Here is a 15,455-nt window from a genome sequence, read left to right as displayed (position 1 = left end):
TTGTCTCTGGGCTATAATTTGGTCGCTTTTGTCTCTGGGCTATAATTTGGTCGCTTTTGTTTCTGGCTATAATTTGGTCGCTTTTGTCTCTGGGCTATAATTTGGTCACTTTTGTCTCTGGGCTATAATTTGGTCGCTTTTGTCTCTGGGCTATAATTTGGTCGCTTTTATTTCTGGCTATAATTTGGTCGCTTTTGTCTCTGGGCTATAATTTGGTCACTTTTGTCTCTGAGCTATAATTTGGTCGCTTTTGTCTCTGGGCTATAATTTGGTCACTTTTGTCTCTGAGCTATAATTTGGTCGCTTTTATTTCTGGCTATAATTTGGTCGCTTTTGTCTCTGGGCTATAATTTGGTCACTTTTGTCTCTGGGCTATAATTTGGTCACTTTTGTCTCTGGGCTATAATTTGGTCACTTTTGTCTCTGGGCTATAATTTGGTCACTTTTGTCTCTGGGCTATAATTTGGTCGCTTTTATTTCTGGCTATAATTTGGTCGCTTTTGTCTCTGGGCTATAATTTGGTCGCTTTTGTCTCTGGGCTATAATTTGGTCACTTTTGTCTCTGGGCTATAATTTGGTCACTTTTGTCTCTGGGCTATAATTTGGTCGCTTTTATTTCTGGCTATAATTTGGTCGCTTTTGTCTCTGGGCTATAATTTGGTCGCTTTTGTCTCTGGGCTATAATTTGGTCACTTTTGTCTCTGGGCTATAATTTGGTCACTTTTGTCTCTGGGCTATAATTTGGTCGCTTTTATTTCTGGCTATAATTTGGTCGCTTTTGTCTCTGGGCTATAATTTGGTCGCTTTTATTTCTGGCTATAATTTGGTCGCTTTTGTCTCTGGGCTATAATTTGGTCGCTTTTGTCTCTGGGCTATAATTTGGTCGCTTTTGTCTCTGGGCTATAATTTGGTCGCTTTTGTCTCTGGGCTATAATTTGGTCGCTTTTGTCTCTGGGCTATAATTTGGTCGCTTTTGTCTCTGGGCTATAATTTGGTCGCTTTTGTCTCTGGGCTATAATTTGGTCGCTTTTGTCTCTGGGCTATAATTTGGTCGCTTTTATTCCTGGCTATAATTACGTATCTTTTTGTTCCGTATATTTAACGTCACTTTGTCTTTTCAAATTTAATTTTGTAGTTTTTTAACTCATCGCTAAACAGCTAATATCGTCAGATGTTATTGTCTAACAAAAAGTTTATTTTATATTGGCAGTTACTCAAAAAAATATATTTTTTTATTTGCAAATATTGTAGCTTTTTTTGGTAGCTGTAGAAAGTGTCATGTTGTTGATCTTAATTTTTGTGCATTTGAGTTTGCCCTCTTTTATTGGACGTATGAGGGAGGTGTTCCATGTTGGGTTTATATATATATATATATGTCGTACCTAGTAGCCAGAACGCACTTCTCAGCCTACTATGCAAGGCCCGATTTGCCTAATTAGCCAAGTTTTCCTGAATTAATATATTTTCTCTAATTTTTTTCTTATGAAATGATAAAGCTACCCATTTCATTATGTATGAGGTCAATTTTATTCTATTGGAGTTAAAATTAACATCGATATATGACCGAACCTAACCAACCCTACCTAACCTAACCTATCTTTATAGGTTAGGTTTGGTTAGGTAGCCGAAAACATAAGGTTAGGTTAGGTTAGGTAGGTTAGGTAGTCGAAAAACAATTAATTCATGAAAACTTGGCTTATTAGGCAAATCGGGCCTTGCATAGTAGGCTCAGAAGTGCGTTCTGGCTACTAGATACGACATATATATATATATATATATATATATATATATATATATATATATATATATATATATATATATATATATATATATATATATATATATATATATATCCCCAGGTTATATGACTTGTTCAAGCATGTTTCCACAGGGTTTACAACCAACCCCTGTTGTTGAACACGTTAATGACCCAACCATGTAACGTAGATAACGTGACGTGTGTGACAAGGAGCATGTGACGTGTGTGACAGGGAGCAAGTAACGTATTACAAGAAGTAACACAATATATATGTTACAGATAACAGTGACTTGGTACATGGAATATGTGTGTGTACAAGTAAATATATAGTGACGACTGACAACGGAACTGTTGATATGTAACAAGGAACCCCGAGACGTAACGACACGGAGCCTTGTTACCAGCGCTGCCCCTCCCCCCCCCCCTCCTAGCACTCTGCCTCCTGGAAGTCCTAATAAACTATTCTCAAAATTCTGGTCCTAATGTAATCACGGCAGAAATTTCGTTACCGGTAACTTTTTAATGCTGCATTTTACACGATCACCGAGATGCCTAACCCCCCTCACCCCCCCCTCACCCCCCCTCACCCCCCCCCCCTCACCCCTCCCTCACCCCTCCCTCACCCCTCCTCACCCCCCCCCCTCACCCCCCCCCCTCACCCCCCCCCTCCTAGGCTACACACACACACACCCATTCCCTTTCTACGCTTCTCCCTCACCCCTCCCTTCCCTATTCAACTTCCATCTTCCCCCTCCCCTCTGCTCTTCCTACCTTCGACACCCCATCTTTCAACCACAATTTACCCATTACCACCACCACAACTACTTCCCCACTACCACAACCAATCATACTGGCGAATGTTTATATATATACACACACACACACACACAAGGGGCCTCGTAGCCTGGTGGATAGCGCGCAGGACTCGTAATTCTGTGGCGCGGGTTCGATTCCCGCACGAGGCAGAAACAAATGGGCAAAGTTTCTTTCACCCTAAGTGCCCCTGTTACCTAGCAGTAAATAGGTACCTGGGAGTTAGTCAGCTGTCACGGGCTGCTTCCTGGGGTGTGTGTGTGTGTGTGTGTGGGGAAAAAAAAATAGTAAACAGTTGATTGGCAGTTGAGAGGCGGGCCGAAAGAGCAAAGCTCAACCCCCTTAAAAACACAACTAGTAAACACAACTAATAAACACACACACACACACACACACACACACACACACACACACACACACACACACACAATGTGTGTGTGTGTGTGTGTGTGTGTGTGTGTGTGTGTGTGTGTGTGGTACCTAATAGACCAAATTGCCCAAGAGCCGAATTTTCCTGAAATTATATCTTTTCTGTTATTTTCTTATGAAAGGTAAACCTTTCCATTATTTAAATGTGTGATTTAATAATAATTGATTTATATGAATATATGACTTAAAAAAATAGTTGAATTAAATCTAACAAATTTGATGAAACCTAACTAGCTTACACAACCTAAGCTATATAACCTAACTAACGTACATAATCTAACCTAGCTTAACCTAACCTAGCTTAACCTAACCTAGCTTAACCTAACCTAACTTAACCTAACCTAACTTAACCTAACTTACATTACCTAATCTAAAAATCACCTTTGCGGCTATAACTGTCCAGATGTAATTAGCCATTTAATCCGTCACCAGAACCAACTTACACAAGGTACATACAGTTTATTGAATATACACGGTGAGTATACTTAAGCCCTTGACTATGTTCAGGGCTGAAGTATACCTGCTGGTTGTATTATGTTGCAGTCTCCGTGGTGTAGTGGTAAGACACTCGCCTGGCGTTCCGCGAGCGCTATGTCATGGGTTCGTATCCTGGCCGGGGAGGATTTACTGGGCGCAATTCCTTAACTGTAGCCTCTGTTTAACGCAACAGTAAAATGTGTACTTGGATGAAAAAACGATTCTTCGCGGCAGGGGATCGTATTCCAGGGACCATAGGATTAAGGACTTGCCCGAAACGCTACGCGTACTAGTGGCTGTACAAGAATGTAACAACTCTTGTATATATCTCAAAAAAAAAAAAAAAAAAAAATGTTTTGTTAGTCTTAATAACCCTCTCGTGGTACATAGGCCTTTAGCCAAACCGCAAGGGTTTGTTCACTCAGAACTAATGAACGGTAAAGTGAAATATGCCCAAGAAAAATGTTGTGAAATCTGGCTTGTTTTGCTTAGCTTGATTGTTATCAACTTGATTGATTGTTGAGTCGTTTAGTTACTGTGTTTGGTCTTCTGTTCAGTCGTTTGCTCAATGTTCAGTGATTCGTTCTGTCATATGTTCAATGTTCAGTGATTCGTTGTCATTTGTTCAGTGATGCGTTCTGTCATTTGTTCGGTGATTCGTTCTGTCATCTGTTCAATGTTCACTGATTCGTTCTGACATTTGTTCACCGTTCAGTTATGTGATAAATGATTTGGTCAATTATTTATCTAAGGTATACAACTTTCTAATCGGAAATAGATCTCCTATTCAATCTTGCAACCAGCCTCGTGCGTAACAGTTCAGTCAATCATCCGCCTCAATCCATTCTGTCAATCGTACATACATTCAGTCTTTCTAGCCACGCTGCTTATCCATTCAGTCAATCGCGCGCCTAGTCAATCGTGTTCCCCCCTCATCATGCCATTGGCCTTCGGCTCAGCCATTCACAAGCCTTCCCTCTCGTAAGGCAACCAATCGGAGGCGAGTGCTTGGAGTGGGTCATTTGCAAAGAGCAGGGGAAGTGGTGGTATAAAAATTGTGAATAGGACTGGACTTATTTACTTATTAATCAATGCGTCTCTGGAGGAGAGGTTTGTGGTGGGGTTGCGGGGCTAGGCTTGTGTGTGTGTGTGTGTGTCTGTGTGTGTGTGTGTGTGTGTGTGTGTGTGTGTGTGTGTGTGTGTGTGTGTCTGTGTGTGTGTGTGTGTCTGTGTGTACTCACCTAGTTGTGTTAATCAACAGGTGTACAGGTTCCTGAGCCTATTGGGCTCTTATCATATCTACACTTGAAACTGTGTATGGAGTGAGCCTCCACCACATCACCCCCTAATGCATTCCATTTGTCAACCACACTGACACTAAAAAAAGTTCTTTCTAATATCTCTGTGGCTCATTTGGGCACTCAGTTTCCACCTGTGTCCCCTTGTGTGTGTGTGTGTGTGTGTGTCGGTGTGGGGTGTGGGTGTGTGTGTCGGTGTGGGTGTGTGTGTGTGTGTGTGTGGGGTGGGGGGAGGGGGGGATTATCCATGATAAAGGAGGCAGTTTGTTGTATATATATTTATTTCTACATAGAAAAATTCTTCAAGCTGAAGGAAGTGCATTCATCGAATCCTACGAGAGTTATTGGCGGAAAATTTTCAATAGGGCTTAGGGCTAGTTTTTTTTCTTTCTTCGCCAAAGCTTACGTATAAGCCTTTTTTTTTTGAGGTTGAGTTTGAGTGCTTGCTTTCAGGCTGGTTCTCTTGCTTGGATTGCTTCCCCCTCGCCCCCCCCACCCCCCTCCGTGTGTGTTCATCTACTTGTATTCACCTAGTTGTGCTTGCGGGGGTTGAGATCTGCTCTTTCGGTCAGCCTCTCAACTGTCAATCAACTGTTACTAACTACTAATTAATTGTTTTCACACACACACACACACACACACACACACACAGGAAGCAGCCCGTGACAGGTGTCTTAACTTCCAGGTGCCTATTTACTGCTAGGTAACAGGGGGCATCAGGGTGAAAGAAACTCTGTCCATTGTTCCTCGCCGGCGCCCGGAATGCTTTCTTCCTCTTGGATGCTGCTAATTCTTCCTCTTGGATGCTGCTAATTCTTCCTCTTGGATGCTGCTAATTCTTCCTCTTGGATGCTGCTAATTCTTCCTCTTGGATGCTGCTAATTCTTCCTCTTGGATGCTGCTAATTCTTCCTCTTGGATGCTGCTAATTCTTCCTCTTGTATGCTGCTAATTCTTCCTCTTGGATGCTGCTAATTCTTCCTCTTGGATGCTGCTAATTCTTCCTCTTGGATGCTGCTAATTCTTCCTCTTGGATGCTGCTAATTCTTCCTCTTGGATGCTGCTAATTCTTCCTCTTGGATGCTGCTAATTCTTCCTCTTGGATGCTGCTAATTCTTCCTCTTGGATGCTGCTAATTCTTCCTCTTGGATGCTGCTAATTCTTCCTCTTGGATGCTGCTAATTCTTCCTCTTGTATGCTGCTAATTCTTCCTCTTGGATGCTGCTAATTCTTCCTCTTGTATGCTGCTAATTCTTCCTCTTGTATGCTGCTAATTCTTCCTCTTGGATGCTGCTAATTCTTCCTCTTGGATGCTGCTAATTCTTCCTCTTGGATGCTGCTAATTCTTCCTCTTGGATGCTGCTAATTCTTCCTCTTGGATGCTGCTAATTCTTCCTCTTGGATGCTGCTAATTCTTCCTCTTGGATGCTGCTAATTCTTCCTCTTGGATGCTGCTAATTCTTCCTCTTGGATGCTGCTAATTCTTCCTCTTGGATGCTGCTAATTCTTCCTCTTGGATGCTGCTAATTCTTCCTCTTGGATGCTGCTAATTCTTCCTCTTGGATGCTGCTAATTCTTCCTCTTGGATGCTGCTAATTCTTCCTCTTGGATGCTGCTAATTCTTCCTCTTGGATGCTGCTAATTCTTCCTCTTGGATGCTGCTAATTCTTCCTCTTGGATGCTGCTAATTCTTCCTCTTGGATGCTGCTAATTCTTCCTCTTGGATGCTGCTAATTCTTCCTCTTGGATGCTGCTAATTCTTCCTCTTGGATGCTGCTAATTCTTCCTCTTGGATGCTGCTAATTCTTCCTCTTGGATGCTGCTAATTCTTCCTCTTGGATGCTGCTAATTCTTCCTCTTGGATGCTGCTAATTCTTCCTCTTGGATGCTGCTAATTCTTCCTCTTGGATGCTGCTAATTCTTCCTCTTGGATGCTGCTAATTCTTCCTCTTGGATGCTGCTAATTCTTCCTCTTGGATGCTGCTAATTCTTCCTCTTGGATGCTGCTAATTCTTCCTCTTGGATGCTGCTAATTCTTCCTCTTGGATGCTGCTAATTCTTCCTCTTGGATGCTGCTAATTCTTCCTCTTGGATGCTGCTAATTCTTCCTCTTGGATGTTACTATTTGTTACTCTGTCTTTGTTTTTTCGAGTATTCTCTCTTTATTTGATTTACTATTGACTACTGTGTTTGTCGGGCTCCTCGTGGCCCGCTTCACTTGTTTTTTCCCCCTTTGGATCCTGTTTTTTTCCTCATTGATTCTATTTTTTAACCGTAGATCCTGTTTTTTTCGTGATTATTTGCTCTGTTTCCTTTTTTTTTTTCCTTGGTTGCTTTTCTCCCATCTTGAGGTTATCTTGAGATGATTTCGGGGCTTTTTAGTGTCCCCGCGGCCCGGTCCTCGACCAGGCCTCCACCCCCAGGAAGCAGCCCGTGACAGCTGACTAACACCCAGGTGCCTATTTTACTGCTAGGTAACAGGGGGGCATAGGGTGAAAAAAAAACTCTGCCCATTGTTTCTCGCCGGCGCCTGGGATCGAACCCAGGACCACAGGATCACAAGTCCAGTGTGCTGTCCGCTCGGCCGACCGGCTCCACATAATGATTCAATTCACCTTTCGACGGCAATACGATTTTATTTATATTTCTTTGACTCTTTTTTTCCTAATTCTGAAGTTTTTTCTGGTTATGTTTTCCTGTTGATATATTTTCTAATTGCTGATTTAAGAAAGACTTGGGTAAATACTGGTTCAGTAACAGGGTTGTTGATTTGAGGAACCAATTGCCGCGTAACGTGGTGGAGGTGGGGTCCCTCGATTGTTTCAAGCGCGGGTTGGACAAGTATATGAGTGGGATTGGGTGGTTATAGATAGGAGCTGCCTCGTATGGGCCAATAGGCCTTCTGCAGCTACCTTTGTTCTTATGTTCTTAATTGCTTAAAATTACAGATTCGAAATTGTGCAAGAATTATTTTAACACTGAAGACAAAACATTTCATGTTAAGATTTTGGGTGAAAACGATTGTCTTGTCAACATGAGGTGGGCAGTAAGGTTGTTAGTACCGCTTACTACTGTAATTACCTAGTTGTGTTAGCGGGAGTTGAGCTTCGGCTCTTTGGTCCCGCCTCTCAACTGGCGCTAGGTCATTCATCATCCACTACGGGCTCACCATAGCCCGTGCTACTTGGAATTTTTTGTTCCAGGTAGCAAATCTTTAACAACAACAACAACATAGGTCATACAGACTATTAGGGTTATATATCTACATTTGAAACTGTGTATGGAGTCTACTGAGTATGGGGAGCTGATCTCCCAGAACCCCATCAACCAGGTATCAACTAGAATCCCCATTTTTTTACCTAATTTAACCAACGTAAAATGGACTCATTTATTATTTATTTATTTATTTATTTATTTATTTATTTATATATATACAAGAAGGTACATTGGGTTTGAGAGAATACATTGGATAGTACAGTATTTACATTCTTGTAAAGCCACTAATACGCGCAGCGTTTCGGGCAGGTCCTTAATCTAGCAGATAACTTTAAGTAGGTAATTTCAATCAGAATTGATAAATGATAAAGATACATTACAAGAGAAAATCATCATCATTGTCGTTGATACGTTATCATGCTGGTTGCCTGCGTTAGTGCTAATCTCCTTACCCAAATCCGCTTTCAAATTTGACGCTCGTCAAATGATGATGCGACGGGCGTCTCTTAAGAATTGAAGTCAACATTTAGCATTTTAGACAAAAGGAAAATGAACGCTCCCGTGCAAATAAAAAATTCAGTTTACCAACACGGGGAAGCACACATTTTCGTGCAGCCATTGTTGGCATAATAATCCTGTACCGGCTACGAAGAAGCAAATTCGTGGAATTCTTTTCATAAATTCAGAATTTACAGGAGAATGAAAATCCTTAACACAATATGGAATTAGTCTGTTCAAGGTTACACTATCGCTCGCGAAGATACATATACACACACACACACTCGTTAATTACTTTACTGTGAAAGTAAGCTCAAAAGTTCAAACCCTAACAAGCAAAACAAGCTTGAACTCTAAGTTTGACTTAATTGGTCAACATCGTTGTCCTATCCCGCCAAACACACACACACACACCGAAACTACGACGTTGGTACAACGTTCGAGCAAGTTTTAACACCTACCGGCCTACCAGGGGGAGCCGGTCGGCCGAGCGGATAGCACGCTGGACTTGTGGTCCCGGGTTCGATCCAGGACGCCGGCGAGAAACAATGGGCAGAGTTTCTTTCACCCTATGCTCCTGTTACCTAGCAGTAAAATAGGTACCTGGGTGTCAGCTGTCACGGGCTGCTTCCTGGGGGTGGAGGCCTGGTCGAAGACCGGGCCGCGGGACACTAAAAAGCCCCGAAATCATCTCAAGATAACCTCAAGATAACCACCTAACCAGTTGTAACAACGTTCTACTACGTCATAAACACGTTAAGTCAAGATGTAACAACTTTATTACAAGTTGTAACAAGCGGAAAATTGAGACAGTTTCGGTTGGTGTTTCGAGGGATAATTGAATGTCGTTGTTGTTGTTTAAGATTCGCTACTTGGAACAAAAAGTTCCAAGTAGCACGGGCTATGGTGAGCCCGTAGTGGACTTTGTTGCATGTCGGTTGCATCTGCCATCAGTGAGAATTATATCACCTTTCCCATCGCAAACATTGATATTGGATTTGATATATTCTCTTCTTTTTAAAATATACCGTAAAAATAATTAAATCGATTTTATATATTAGTCATTAATCTTCAAAGGTATAATTTGACTATTGTATAATTCTCCGATGGAGTTGAAATGGAACGAAAATTTATGAAACTCACGTAACTCAATCACCGGTTCTATAATTTGTTCGTTCAAGTAAATACAATTTGATTTGAGCTGAGTCTGAAATAATCTGAAAGTCAAAGATGCATTAGTTATGTCATCAAATTTGGTACTATAATCTTCTCGTGTTAGTTCACTTCATTTATTATTCACCCTATACCTGTATTGTGGGTGGTAGTGGACCCCCATACCTGTCTTGTGGGGTGGTAGTGGACCCCCATACCTGTATTGTGGGTGGTAGTGGACCCCCATACCTGTATTGTGGGGTGGTAGTGGACCCCCATACCTGTATTGTGGGTGGTAGTGGACCCCCATACCTGTCTTGTGGGGTGGTAGTGGACCCCCATACCTGTATTGTGGGTGGTATTGGACCCCCATACCTGTCTTGTGGGGTGGTAGTGGACCCCCATACCTGTATTGTGGGTGGTAGTGGACCCCCATACCTGTATTGTGGGTGGTAGTGGACCCCCATACCTGTATTGTGGGTGGTAGTGGACCCCCATACCTGTCTTGTGGGTGGTAGTGGACCCCCATACCTGTATTGTGGGTGGTAGTGGACCCCCATACCTGTCTTGTGGGTGGTAGTGGACCCCCATACCTGTATTGTGGGTGGTAGTGGACCCCCATACCTGTCTTGTGGGTGGTAGTGGACCCCCATACCTGTATTGTGGGTGGTAGTGGACCCCCATACCTGTCTTGTGGGTGGTAGTGGACCCCCATACCTGTCTTGTGGGTGGTAGTGGACCCCCATACCTGTATTGTGGGTGGTAGTGGACCCCCATACCTGTCTTGTGGGTGGTAGTGGACCCCCATACCTGTCTTGTGGGTGGTAGTGGACCCCCATACCTGTATTGTGGGGTGGTAGTGGACCCCCATACCTGTATTGTGGGTGGTAGTGGACCCCCATACCTGTCTTGTGGGTGGTAGTGGACCCCCATACCTGTATTGTGGGTGGTAGTGGACCCCCATACCTGTCTTGTGGGTGGTAGTGGACCCCCATACCTGTATTGTGGGTGGTAGTGGACCCCCATACCTGTCTTGTGGGTGGTAGTGGACCCCCATACCTGTATTGTGGGTGGTAGTGGACCCCCATACCTGTCTTGTGGGTGGTAGTGGACCCCCATACCTGTATTGTGGGTGGTAGTGGACCCCCATACCTGTCTTGTGGGTGGTAGTGGACCCCCATACCTGTATTGTGGGTGGTAGTGGACCCCCATACCTGTCTTGTGGGTGGTAGTGGACCCCCATACCTGTATTGTGGGTGGTAGTGGACCCCCATACCTGTCTTGTGGGTGGTAGTGGACCCCCATACCTGTCTTGTGGGTGGTAGTGGACCCCCATACCTGTATTGTGGGTGGTAGTGGACCCCCATACCTGTCTTGTGGGTGGTAGTGGACCCCCATACCTGTCTTGTGGGTGGTAGTGGACCCCCATACCTGTATTGTGGGGTGGTAGTGGACCCCCATACCTGTATTGTGGGTGGTAGTGGACCCCCATACCTGTCTTGTGGGTGGTAGTGGACCCCCATACCTGTATTGTGGGTGGTAGTGGACCCCCATACCTGTCTTGTGGGTGGTAGTGGACCCCCATACCTGTATTGTGGGTGGTAGTGGACCCCCATACCTGTATTGTGGGTGGTAGTGGACCCCCATACCTGTATTGTGGGTGGTAGTGGACCCCCATACCTGTATTGTGGGTGGTAGTGGACCCCCATACCTGTCTTGTGGGTGGTAGTGGACCCCCATACCTGTCTTGTGGGTGGTAGTGGACCCCCATACCTGTCTTGTGGGTGGTAGTGGACCCCCATACCTGTCTTGTGGGTGGTAGTGGACCCCCATACCTGTCTTGTGGGTGGTAGTGGACCCCCATACCTGTATTGTGGGTGGTAGTGGACCCCCATACCTGTATTGTGGGGTGGTAGTGGACCCCCATACCTGTATTGTGGGGTGGTAGTGGACCCCCATACCTGTATTGTGGGGTGGTAGTGGACCCCCATACCTGTCTTGTGGGTGGTAGTGGACCCCCATACCTGTATTGTGGGTGGTAGTGGACCCCCATACCTGTATTGTGGGTGGTAGTGGACCCCCATACCTGTATTGTGGGTGGTAGTGGACCCCCATACCTGTATTGTGGGTGGTAGTGGACCCCCATACCTGTCTTGTGGGTGGTAGTGGACCCCCATACCTGTATTGTGGGTGGTAGTGGACCCCCATACCTGTCTTGTGGGTGGTAGTGGACCCCCATACCTGTCTTGTGGGTGGTAGTGGACCCCCATACCTGTATTGTGGGTGGTAGTGGACCCCCATACCTGTCTTGTGGGTGGTAGTGGACCCCCATACCTGTCTTGTGGGTGGTAGTGGACCCCCATACCTGTCTTGTGGGTGGTAGTGGACCCCCATTCTTGTCTTGTGGGTGGTAGTGGACCCCCATACCTGTCTTGTGGGTGGTAGTGGACCCCCATACCTGTCTTGTGGGTGGTAGTGGACCCCCATACCTGTATTGTGGGGTGGTAGTGGACCCCCATACCTATCTTGTTGGTGGTATTAGATCCCATGAATGGTATTGTGCCCCATAACCAATCCTGTCTTTGGTAGTGCACCGCTACCCATATTGTGGGTAATAGTATGGTAATCCCACTCTAACTGAACCCCATACCCATCCTATAGGATGGGTATGGGGATCCATTACCACTCATAAGTGGTAATGGACCCCCAATACCCATCACGTAGTTGGTAAGAAATAAGATTAGAGTGGCAAATATTAGGCTCTGAAACTGAACCCCCCAAATTATCCAAACTGAACCCCCCCCCAGTCTCCAAGCAGCGGGGCAGCTGTACATTACTGGATTTCCTTATCATACGCTGCAACAATCTAAATTCTAAATTCTTGAATTCTAAATCCTCAGTGTGCACTTAGATCTATTGACACTCACTATCTTAGGCATTTAGAGCTAATGGCCGGCTTTTTCTTCCTCCTGATAACCAGGTTCTTCTTCCACCGGCAACTAATATAATGATAGAAAATTTAAATTTGAATAAGAGAAAGAGATATGGATAAATAGATGAATGGATAGATAGAGGAATAGGTGGATGAATACATGGATAAAGGGATGGATAGTTGCATGGTTAGACGGATGGATAAATGGATGGATAGTTGCATGGTTAGACGGATGGATAAATGGGTAGTTGAACACATAGACGGGTAGATAGATGGTTAGATGGATACGCGGATAGTTGGATGGATAGTAGATGACCAAATAGAGAGAGATCTGGCCAACGCCAGTGGAGAACGCCCCCCCCCCCACTCGTATACTATTAAGGGAAACAACATCAGCGCTTTATAATACGAGAGAGAGAGACAGACAGACAATGGATAAAGATAGGAAGAGTAGAATAGGAAATGGAATGAAACAGGAACAGCGAAGCATATATGGACACAAACTTGGTTAAATTTGGGTAGAAACGTACGTACGTGTGTGTGTGTGTGTGTGTGTGTGTGTGTGTGTGTGTGTGTGTGTGTGTGTGTGTGTGTGTGTGTGTGCGCGCGCGCGCGCGCGGGGTCGCCAAGCACCCTGCCATTGGCTAACACAAGCATCAGAAAGTTAAATGTTTGTTGAACGTTGTGAGTACGTCGGTCCAACTTCGCCGAGTTAACAGGGTCGACGGGCCATCAGCCTGAGCTTAAGTGAGTGCTCCTGTGGGAGGGGGAAGGGGGGCAAGGAAAAGGAGGGAAGGGGGTGCTCTCTCTTTTCCTCTAACTCTCCCTCCTCTTCCACTTTTCCTGCGCCAATTGCTGGGCATAGCAGTCCACTTTTGCGTTCTGTATGCAGAGTCGAGGCTTAAAGCTGATGTCCAACAGGGGATTTTTTTGATTGAACTTTATGTTGCTCTTTCCAGGCGTAGGAGTGTTTTTCTTCTCTTCTTGCGTGTGCTTGCGCTAGGCGCCTCGTGGCGTTTTTGTGTGTGCGTGCGTTATTAAGTTTGTGAACTTGCGTGCGTGTGTTTGTGTGTGTTATTTTAAAACGTTGCGTGTGTGTGTGTGTGTTTTCGTGGCAATGTTTGTGTGTGTGTTTCAAACACGGGAACAGATTTGCGTGCGTGTACTCACCTAGTTGTGAATTGTTATGTGTGTGAGTGAATGTGTGTGTGTGTGTATTCGCCTAGTTGTGCTTGCGGGGGTTGAACTCTGGCTCTTTGGTCCCGCCTCTCAACTGTCAATCAGCTGACGTACAGGTTCCTGAGCCTACTGGGCTCTATCATATCTACATCTGAAACTGTGTATGGAGTCAGTCTCCACCACATCACTGCCTAATGCATTCCATTTATTTACAACTCTGACAACTGAAAGTTCTTTCTGACGTCCCTGTGGCTCATTTAGGCACTCGGTTGTTTGTGAATTGGTATGTGTATGTATGAATAGGTATGTGTATGTATGAATAGGTATGCTTACATGAGTGATATAATGTGTACACGCTTCATCATGTCGTTGTGTGTACTCAGCTAGCTAGTGTCCGAGTTAGCCAGTGGCCGTACTAGCTAGTGTCCGTGCTGCCGAATTTATATACTAGCGAGTGTTCGTACTATCGAGCGTCCGCGGTAACCAGTGTATGTACTAACAAGTGTCCATGTTAACAAGGGTCGGTACTAAACACTTACGGGCTATTCATGCCCGTGCCGCCTCCTGGTTGGCTTAATCTTAATCAACTGGTACTAAACAGGTACTCACACTAACAATTGCCCACACTGGAGCGGGTCTGCAATATCATTTGTGACCACACAAATGAGAAATGACCTTTGCAATGCTAAATAAATTATTCCTAATCTGTCTCAATGTTTCCCCCCTGTAATTAATGGATAAGATTTACCTCGTACATTTGTAGCCTTTGTATCATTTATCACTGGATATGTGATGTTTATATATATATATATATATATATATATATATATATATATATATATATATATATATATATATATATATATATATATATATATATATATATATATTGGTGTATACTGGCAGCAGGTTTTCTTTCAAACATGTTTCATTGAATATGACCGCATATTCTGTATTTATTATTTTCTGGTTTAGGGCTTCTATCCCTCTATTTTCTTAGCATCAGGGCTTAATTGAAATAGGAGTTCTCCAAAACTCATTTTCGTACTTTTAAGGTGAAGAAAAGAAGTGATTTACTATAGAGTGTATTACACTTATTTGTATAATTTGCACGACGTTTCGAACCTCCATGGTTCATTCTCAAGTGAACAGATCTTACAATACTAGTTGATTTTATACCCGCATTAGGTCAGGTGATAATACAATGAAGGTGAAAACATGGGGGGATACATAAGGGATAAACATAGGGGCTGCAGAAGGCTTATTGGCCCATACGAGGCATCTCCTATCTAAACACAAAGATTAATCCAGTGTAATTGGCCTGTTATGTTGGACATTGTCTTCTGTGTTGGCATCGATATGTTCTTGTCTTGTCCTTACTCTCATGGTGGGTAGAGTAAATAGTTCCGTGATTTGGGTGTTCATAGTAGGTCGCTCTATTCTTATGTGAATTGCCTCAAGAATTTGTAATCTTCTTGAATCTTGGGTTTTGTCTATTATGCAAGTATTTTTGTTCAACATTTCTCTTGTTAGAGTAATGTCATGGGCTTGTCTCATGTGATTCCTAGGGGCACCAGATTGAAGATGGCATGTCAAACGCCTCGTCAGCTTGGTCGACGTCATACCTATGTACTTACATTGAAGGTTACATCCTTCGTGGGGGCAAGTGTACATGTATACAACGCTTGACTGCTGTAGAGGGT

This window comes from Procambarus clarkii, chromosome 3 (assembly GCF_040958095.1).
Source record: "Procambarus clarkii isolate CNS0578487 chromosome 3, FALCON_Pclarkii_2.0, whole genome shotgun sequence".
Lineage (NCBI taxonomy): Eukaryota > Metazoa > Arthropoda > Malacostraca > Decapoda > Cambaridae > Procambarus > Procambarus clarkii.
This window is presented reverse-complemented; position numbering follows the sequence as displayed.